The sequence below is a fragment of the Gossypium arboreum genome, chromosome 9 (assembly GCF_025698485.1).
Source record: "Gossypium arboreum isolate Shixiya-1 chromosome 9, ASM2569848v2, whole genome shotgun sequence".
Taxonomy (NCBI): domain Eukaryota; kingdom Viridiplantae; phylum Streptophyta; class Magnoliopsida; order Malvales; family Malvaceae; genus Gossypium; species Gossypium arboreum.
The window spans coordinates 18,780,282-18,790,565 of NC_069078.1; positions in this window are offsets into that span (position 1 = coordinate 18,780,282).

A 10,284-nucleotide genomic window follows, 5' to 3' on the forward strand; every position below is an offset into this window, starting at 1 on the left:
CATCCAAAAAATTTCCAGAATTTTAGGTTTGGCCAATCAATACCAGATTTTTCTTAAAGTTTCCCCTGTTTCACTGTTTGACTAATCTGACCATTCTTCACTATGAATCAAATTTTTCATTGTACAGAATTCATAATGTGTTCTATTTGATTTCATTTGAAACTAGACTCATTAAGGAGTCTAAGCATATAAATCTTATCTTATAACCATTTTTGTACAAATTATAATGATTTTCCAAAAATAGAACAGGGGATTTCGGAGTCATTCTGACACTGTCCCACACAACTTTAAATATCTCTTTATAGGAAATTTCTTTGCTTCCACGGTCTCTTTTATAAGAAACTAGACTGACTAAGCTTTGATTACATATTTTATTCAGCTTATAATTCCACACCAACAATTTATAGTGATTTTCTAAAATCACGTTACTGCTGCTGTCCAAAGCAAATTATTACAATTTGCTCTTAAATTTCCAAGACCAAACACTTATGAACTTACCATTTGAGTTTAAGACATATCCTGGCCACATCATATCTTATTAAATCAACTCATTATGTCCTATTATGATTGAATTTACTCAACGTTTAATCACTTAAAACTTACCTCGGAAGTGGTTGACGATTAGATGTCCACGGCTATTCGTTTACTTTCTCTTTTCCCCTATCCGACTTTGATCCTCTTTGCTCTTAAGCTTAATTCCCCCCCACACAAGATGGCCGAATGCCTTCGGTGTGCTTTCTTCCATTTCTTGGTTAGTTTCGGCTTGAGAGAGGTAGGAGAAGAAGATGAATATTTTTTTTCTTTTCTTTTGTTTTCTTCCTTCAATTCACGGCAATGGAGGGGGGGGCATGGATGAGACAACTTTGTTTTCATCACCCCTCTCTTTTCATTACTTTATTACTAACCTCTTATTTTATTCTTTCTAACATAACACACTAACACAACATGTTTCCAACATGTTTCACCCCATAGCATGGCCGGCCACTAGCTCTAATTTTGGGTAATTTGACATGCAAACCCATCATTTTCATAACATGCATTAATAGGCCACTTTACATTTGCCTAGCACATTTCTAAATTTTCTCACATAAGTCCTATTTAATAAAATTCACTTACAATTAACAAAATTCAAACATGAAATTTTCACACATGCATATATACATATAATAAGCATCAACTATGACGGTTAATTATTTTTATGACTCGATTTTGTGGTCCCGAAACCACTTTTCGACTAGGGTCAAATTAGGGTGTCACAACTCTTCCCCTTTAGGATTTTTAGTCCCTAAAATTTCTACCGATGCATAGTTTTGGATAACGTCCTCTTATTGAATTATATTCATATAAACATTAGCTCATCGATAGCAATTGTAATTCATTATTGGTTTCGCATCGATCTATAAAATCATTTTCTTATCTTAAAACAAATACATAAACATTTCTACAAGTATGCACACATATCTCATTTTCTTGATTTCATAAGCAATAATCATTTAACTTAATTCACAAATGCATTTCAAACACATATTAAGCACATATTAACATGTATAATTCACATCATCAACCCACATATTTGTAACCCACATTTTCATTCATGTATGAGCTGTAACCTGACCGAAAGTACACATATACTCAAACATCCCAATAAATATCCTTTATAACTCCATCATATCTCACTATTCAACTTAACCTATTTCCAACTTCCACATACCTGAACATTGAATTCATTTAGCACATTCAATCACCGTTAACGATACCCGTATACAATCGATTTGGCATAAAGCCTCATATAGTATACCGGCATGGGATTTATTTTAGCACATAACCCATATATCCAAAATTATCAGCATTCATCAAAAATTCTTACAGACTTTCAAATGTCGAACTTAATCGAAATAATTTCTTGAATATGATTAACAAAAAAAAAAAAATAGGGGTCATTTAGCAATATCACATATGACTTCATATGCCAAGCATTCCATAAACTAAATCCGTAACACATTTATAACATGAATTCATTTCTTAACAACATATCCACCATCTTTTACGTATTCACTTATTTAGTATACATAACATAATATAATATGAACTCACAAATTTTTACTTTCATTTGATTTTTACATACCTTCCGTACATACCGTATCACTTATTCTGATCTTACTTTATTTATCATCTTAAATATACCCGTTGAATCATTCAAATCATTACGGATACTCATTAAGCACATATAGCTCTTACAATGCCATATCCTAGATATGGTCTTACATATTCTCACGTGTCGAGCCGATGCCATGTCCCGAACATGGTCTTACACACTATCTCAAATCAATGCCTTCATCCCACGAGGTCTTACATGAATTCCACTTCACACACTTAGTGCCCATCGACCGATCTCGCACTCATAGTGCTCGGTTAAAGGAATTCGCACACACACAAGCCTCTAATCATTCACACACATAGTGCTCTTATTCATTCGTTATTACACATTGAAATGACTTAACCAAGTCTATAAACATCATGTATGTACACTTTTAAACATATCATCTCATTTAAATTTGAATTCGTATAGTAATGAACACTTAAACTTTACTCAAATTACCGGAACGAAGCCTACTAGGCACAAAGGCCCGAATACATGTCACCAGCATGATTGCTCTTCGGGACCTAGCCCGGATATAACACCAGCACGAATGCTCTTCGAGGTTTGGCACGGATATATCACTAGCACGAATGCTCTTCGGAACTTAGCCCGGATACATCACTAGAACGAATGCTCTTCGGGACTTAGTCCAGATAGATCACTAGCACGAATGCTCTTCGAAACTTAGCCCGGATACATCACTAGCACGAATGCTCTTCGGGACTTAGCCCGGATATATCACTAGCACGAATGCTCTTCGGGACTTAGCCCGGATATATCACTAGCATGAATGCTCTTCGGGACTTAGCCCAGATACATCACTAGCACGAATGCTCTTCGGGACATAGTCCGGATATATCACTAGCACGAATGCTCTTCGGAACTTAGCCTGGATATATCACTCTCAATTCTCATGTACATATACACATATAGCAATACACATTAGTATATCATTTACATTACTTGAATACAAACACAACATGCTTATCGACCATTCAACTTCCAGTTCCATAGCCACATAAAAAAATCACATTTATAGTCGTAACACTCTTTCAAAATTGCATCACTTATACCCTTATAATTCAATCCAAATCGAAATTCAAATACGAGTACATGATACGTACCTGATCAACTTAATAATTTAGGCATATCTAAGTGAAGTTATATCGCAAATTCTCATAGTCAGAAGCTTGCTACAGCTCGATCGGGATCAAGATTCATTACAATACAACAAACATATTTTAATAGTAAAAAATCATCACACTATCATTTTATCACTTTATGGCATGTATAAATAGACTAGTGGCGGAAGAATATTTTTGGTTAATGTATATAAGCCATGTGAAAATGGCATCTTTTGAATGTTTACTTAGTGAAGTTTAAATTTTACCTCTGGATGTGCTTAGTACTTATTTAAATGAGCGATCTTCATTTCAAGAAAAAGTTCAAAATTTTCTTTGTTACGACATGAGTTACAAGTCGTAATGTAATGCCCTTACCTATTTTGGCACGAGCGCGTTTAGGGATAGACTAACGTGTTAGTCTATTTAATACCAATAAATGTAACACCCTATCCCGTAATGCGGTAATAGATAAGGGAATTACTAGGACTTGTAACTCATGTCGTAACAAAGAAAATTTTGAATTTTTGTAACTTGAAATAAAGATCGCTCATTTAAATAAGTACTAAGCACATTAGAGGTAAAATTTAAACTTCACTAAGTAAACATTCAAAAGATGCCATATTCGCATGGCTTATATACATTAACCAAAAATATTCTTTCGCCACTAGTCTATTCTATACATGCCATAAAATAATTCTAAACATAACAAGAATAAGCGGTGGATAGTGATAGTGTGACTAGTTGTCGACGATCCTCGAGCCTCAGTAGCTTCAAGAATGAGATCTATAAAATAGAGGAAACAGAGTAAGCGGAGTGAGCATTACAATGCTTAGTAAGTTTTAAGCAGTGTAACAGATAACAATCAAATTATAACATAGTTGTTCGTATATCTTATTTCACTTTTCCTTCAGGCATACCATCCCTTTACCGAATATGCACATCTCATCATATACAATAGGCAGATAAACTTTCACATAAAAGTGAGCTCATGTGACATAGATGTATTGTATGATTTCACATAACCTCTCACACTGATCCGATGTCACATAATCATAGGAATAGTCTCATAGATTGCTCTCGTATGCATCACATAACTACCTTATGATTTAGTTCAAATCAAGCTCACATATAAACTTGGAGTACATACCTGTTTAACCTTTCGCATTGAATATATTTAGAAGCAATTCTTATTACGAAGTCTTATAGCTTTAACCTCTACTTGGATTATCGGCGAGACCTTTAGCTCAGACAAAATCTCCACACGAAGTTATCGGGTCTTACCCGGACAAAATCTCCACACGTAGTCATCGGGTCTTACCCGGAATATATTTCCAAGTTTCATGTACATTTAATCACATGTTACAACATTCACATCGACTGTCATATTTGTAATTCATTTGCCTTATCAAATATCTAATAATACACACCTTTCACATTTGGTCGTTCGGCCACAATATACGCTCATCGCCTACATATTTCACACTAGCCATTCGGCTTTACCACATATACATATCTCATATATATATTTCACATTGACCATTCGACTTTACCACATATGCATATCTCATACATATTTCACATTAGCCATTCGGCTTTACCACATATACATATCTCATACATATTTCGCATTAGCCATTCGGCTTTACCACATATATACATGTTCATATTCACCACATTGGCCTTTCAGCCTTATCACACATATGCATGCTCACATTCATCACATTGGTCATTCGGCCTTATCTCATATATACACATTCACATTCATCACATAAAATCCTAAATCAAAATATAAATTTTCATGTATTCACATCACAATTATCCAAATATACTTCGCATACCACATATACTATCATGTATACACTTTGTCTTGGCCGAATCTACATCAATCATTTTCCAATGAAATAATTCAATTTCACGCCATACTATCATTTCATATTCGAATACTCATAAACTTACAATTTCACAAATTTTAATATCAAAGATCCGTCTAACACTCATATATCGTTTTACAATATCACGATTTAGAATTCACGTATGGGTTTAATCAATAGCTTATGAGCAACTAAAACAAGATTTATCCATGTTTACAACAAAATCACATATTCACTACGAGCTGTTTTCCTGAGCAATAGTCACTAAATTATTTATAAATGGAGGTATAAAACTCCAAATTACTTGCCGTTAATTTTCCCTGAATATAGACTCGTATATCTTCCATCCAAAAAATTTCCAGAATTTTAGGTTTGGCCAATCAATACCAGATTTTTCTTAAAGTTTCCCCTGTTTCACTATTTGACTAATCTGACCATTCTTCACTACGAATCAAATTTTTCATTGTACAGAATTCATAATGTGTTCTATTTGATTTCGATTGAAACTAGACTCATTAAGGAGTCTAAGCATATAAATCTTATCTTATAACCATTTTTGTACAAATTATAATGATTTTCCAAAAACAGAGCAGGGGATTTCGGAGTCATTCTGACACTGTCCCACACAAATTTAAATATCTCTTTATAGAAAATTTATTTGCTTCCACGGTCTCTTTTATAAGAAACTAGACTGACTAAGCTTTGATTACTTATTTTATTCAGCCTACAATTCCACACCAACAATTTATAGTGATTTTCTAAAATCACGTTACTGCTGCTGTCCAAAGCAAATTATTACAATTTGCTCTTAAATTTCCAAGTCCAAACACTTATGAACTTACCATTTGAGTTTAAGACATATCATGGCCACATCATATCTTATTAAATCAACTCATTATGTCCTATTATGATTGAATTTACTCAAAGTTTAATCACTTAAAACTTACCTCGGAAGTGGTTGACGATTAGATGTCCACGGCTATTCGTTTACTTTCTCTTTTCCCCTATCCGACTTTGATCCTCTTTGCTCTTAAGCTTAATTCCCCCCCACACAAGATGGCCGAATGCCTTAGGTGTGCTTTCTTCCATTTCTTGGTTAGTTTCGGCTTGAGAGAGGTAGGAGAAGAAGATGAACATTATTTTTTCTTTTCTTTTGTTTTCTTCCTTCAATTCACGGCAATGGAGAGGGGGCATGGATGAGACAACTTTGTTTTCATCACCCCTCTCTTTTCATTACTTTATTACTAACCTCTTATTTTATTCTTTTTAACATAACACACTAGCACAACATGTTTCCAACATGTTTCACCCCATAGCATGGCCGGCCACTAGCTCTAATTTTGGGTAATTTGACATGCAAACCCATCATTTTCATAACATGCATTAATAGGCCACTTTACATTTGCCTAGCACATTTCTAAATTTTCTCACATAAGTCCTATTTAATAAAATTCACTTACAATTAACAAAATTCAAACATGAAATTTTCACACATGCATATATACATATAATAAGCATCAACTATGACGGTTAATTATTTTTATGACTCGATTTTGTGGTCCCAAAACCACTTTTCGACTAGGGTCAAATTAGGGGTGTCATATTGATGGTTCTAATTTTATCCACTGTCAGATCCTCAGTTTCCAATTGGCTTACAAATGCCAAATAAGCCTCACATCCCTTTCGAATCCACTTCTTGGCTCTCAATGCTGACACCACATTAGACAGATAATCCCTACGCTCGCCTATCACTAAAACCTCCTCATCCTTTGTGGTCTTTAACATCATTCGCTTAGCAGCACAATCCAGAGTAGCCCTATGCTTAACAAGCCAATCCATTCCAAAAATGAGATCGAATTCTCCGAAAGGTAGCTCCATCAGATCTCTAAAGAAAACTTTTCCTTGAGTTTCTATAGGCACATCTCTATACAGTTTATCTACCCTAACCGAGTGACCCAAAGGACTTAGTACAGATACCCCACTCACGGTCTCCTCAGAGCGCACACCCAGCGACCCAGATATAGCACATGCAATATATGAATGGGTAGATCGAACATCTATCAACACAGTGTATGGCATACTGGAATTCAGAAATGTACCAGTTATGATGTTAGGTGCATCACCCTCATCTTGGCGACGAGCTTCATACACCAATGCCGGCTGACGAGCCTCAGCAAATCCAGCACCCCTGCCAGGCGCTCCTCTTCCTCGACCGTTTCCATTACCACCTCTACCTTGCCCACGTCCTCTCGGAAACTGTGGTCCACCCCTCACTGGTTGAGCGACCCTCTGTTCTAAAACTTGAACCTGATCTGGTTCCTGGGGACAATCCTTAACCCTATGCTCTATAGATCCGCATTGGAAACAAGCACCAGAATGTTTTCGACACTCGCTCATATGCATCTTCCCACAATTCCTACAACGATAGGTCTAACAGCATTCATCGATACTGCTCGAACTGGCTCCATTACCCTTGCTCTCTTAACATTCCTGTTCATACCACCTGAAAGTCCTGAATCTCTCCTAAAACGATTCTGATCTTTCTCACGATTTTGTCTTTCTGCATGTTTCACTTCCTCAGCTATCTTAGCTTTCTCCACCAAAGCAGCGAAGTTACGCTCCCTCTGCAGAGCAATCAGCACCCTAAGTTCATCTCTCAGACCATCCTCGAAGCGTACGCTACGCTCATACTCTATAGCGACAATCCCAGAAGCATACCGGCTCAGTCTCAGAAACTCAGACTCATACTCAGCCATTGACTTACTCCCTTGGACCAGGTTCAAAAATTCTTTCCGGCGAGCATTCACGTAACTAGCCCTAACATACTTTCCTTTGAAGGCAGTCTTAAACGGCTCCCAAGTCAAACTGTCAGCAGGAGTTCCATCTCTCACCGTGAGCCACCACTAATAAGCCTCATCCTTGAGTAACGATATGGCTCTCTTCAGCTTCTGCTCTATAGAGCAATCCAAATCATCCATAATCCGCTCTGTGGCTTCTAACCAATACTCAGCCACATTCGGAGCTACACCAGATACGCCCCTAAATATCTCTGCTCCATTGACCGGAGCCGCTCAGAAATAGACCTCCGAATTCCATTTCCCGTACTTGCCCCAGCAACCCTTTCCAAGACTCAAAGCATTGCCTGGGACAGAGCATCGTCCCCGGCACCTCGATCATGAGACTCTACCTCCGTTGCCGGTGGTACTGGTGCATCTGCTGCCGGCACATGTCCTGAAGACAAAGATTCAGCCTGAGCATTACCTCGGCCACGTCCACGGCCTCTTCACGAGCTGCTCGTGTACTCATTTCGTATGATTTGATTAAGAATTTTATGAATCAGTTTAATATTTCAGTGTTTATTACAGATTTTTTATGAATAATAGTAATTCAGAGTTTGAGTTTGTTTCCTTTTGCGGTAGCCTAGCTATAGTCTCAGTCTACTTATCAGAGTTTCTATAGTTCCAGTGTTACCCTAACTAAAATACCATGATAAGGTTTTGTACAAGCATATAAAAGATATTTCAGAAACAATCAGAAAGGCTCAGAAAACTTACAGACTTGGGCTGGAGATTCGGTGTGCCACTTTCTAAAAAACCTAATTTTAGAAAACCGATTTTAATCTTTAAAATCATCTATTTATAAAGAGAAAATATTGGAAACATTCTTGAAAACAATTTATTATCAAGTTCCAAAAAAAAAAATGATTTTCGAAAACCTTTATTCAGTGTTTCTTTACAAACTCCCATTTTTAGACCCGTTCCACAGCCGAGTTGTTGCAACTTGGTTCAAAAACCACTAAATGTAACACCCCAAACCTGGCCTAGACGTTATGGCCAGATCTAACGTGTCACATGGACTTATGACTTAGTATCCATTTGCTGGTTTAGGTGACTGGGGTGGTCTTTGTAAAAATAACGGTTGAATGAAAAGCCAGTTTATCAATCTTTAGGCTATCCATTTGTTGTGCTTGTTGAGTCTTGAAAATGTTCATTCATTTTGAAAACCCGTGCAGCCTAACACTAGCAGTTTCGTCATAGTATAAATATAATCAGAAAATAAAACCATAGCAGAAAAAGAAATTTAAATAGCGGCCTTATTACAACTTAAAACCCAAAATTAAATCAGAATATAAAAATAACAAAAATAAACTAACATAGAAAAACCAACTTTGCAGATGATGTGGCCACTGCAAATCCCTCATAGCTCCAAGCCCACTATGGTTGGGGATTTCCTGCAGAGATGAAAATAAAGGGTGAGTTCCGTAAACTCAGTGTGTAACATAACCCAACTATAGCCCAAAATAGATCAAACCTCAGAGTCAGACTTATCTGGGCCTTCGCCCAGTACAGAAATCAGAATGAAACCCATAGGCCCATAGTAGATATAGAACAAATATATCATGAATGCAGAAATCATAACCCAGAGCCATCCATAACACCCCCGTACCAGCCTTACACCATGTGGGGAGACTACTCGACCCACCCAACCACTACACACCACAGAAATTGTAGCGAGGCTGCCAGATATTGTGACGAAGTCACCAGATACAGATATTGTGGCTAGGCCACCAGAATAGATATATATATATATATATATATATATATATGTGGCGAAGCCACCAGATTGCAGCGAGGCTACCAGATATTGTGACGAAGTCACCAGAACAGTTATGTGTGGCGAGGCCACCAGATTGCAGGTAGGCTGCAGGAACGCTTCCTCCATCAATATAAACCCATGTCCCATGCAACAGAAATAATATGTCATGGCATACGTATACAGAAACAGACATCATGCTTTTCAGAAAAAAATAACCCTAAGGGTAAAATCGTAATTTTGCATGCATAAGGGTATTTCAGTAATTATTACCTATTGCTAAGGTTTGATGCTCATTCTAACATTTACCAAGTAATCAGAAGTACTTACCTCGTCTTTTTACCAAAGTGGGCACTTGGCCCATTGGCCCGTTTTCGGCCCATTAAACCCAAAAACTCTGTTCTGCACGAAAATGCACACTCTGCACTCTAATCATCCAAATGCACCATATTCATTAACAACTGTCTCACGATTGCTCGCGAGTTCACAAAATGCCAACGTTTCAGTATTTCAGCTTTTACCGATTCAGTCTAAGGGAGGGTGTCGTTTACACACC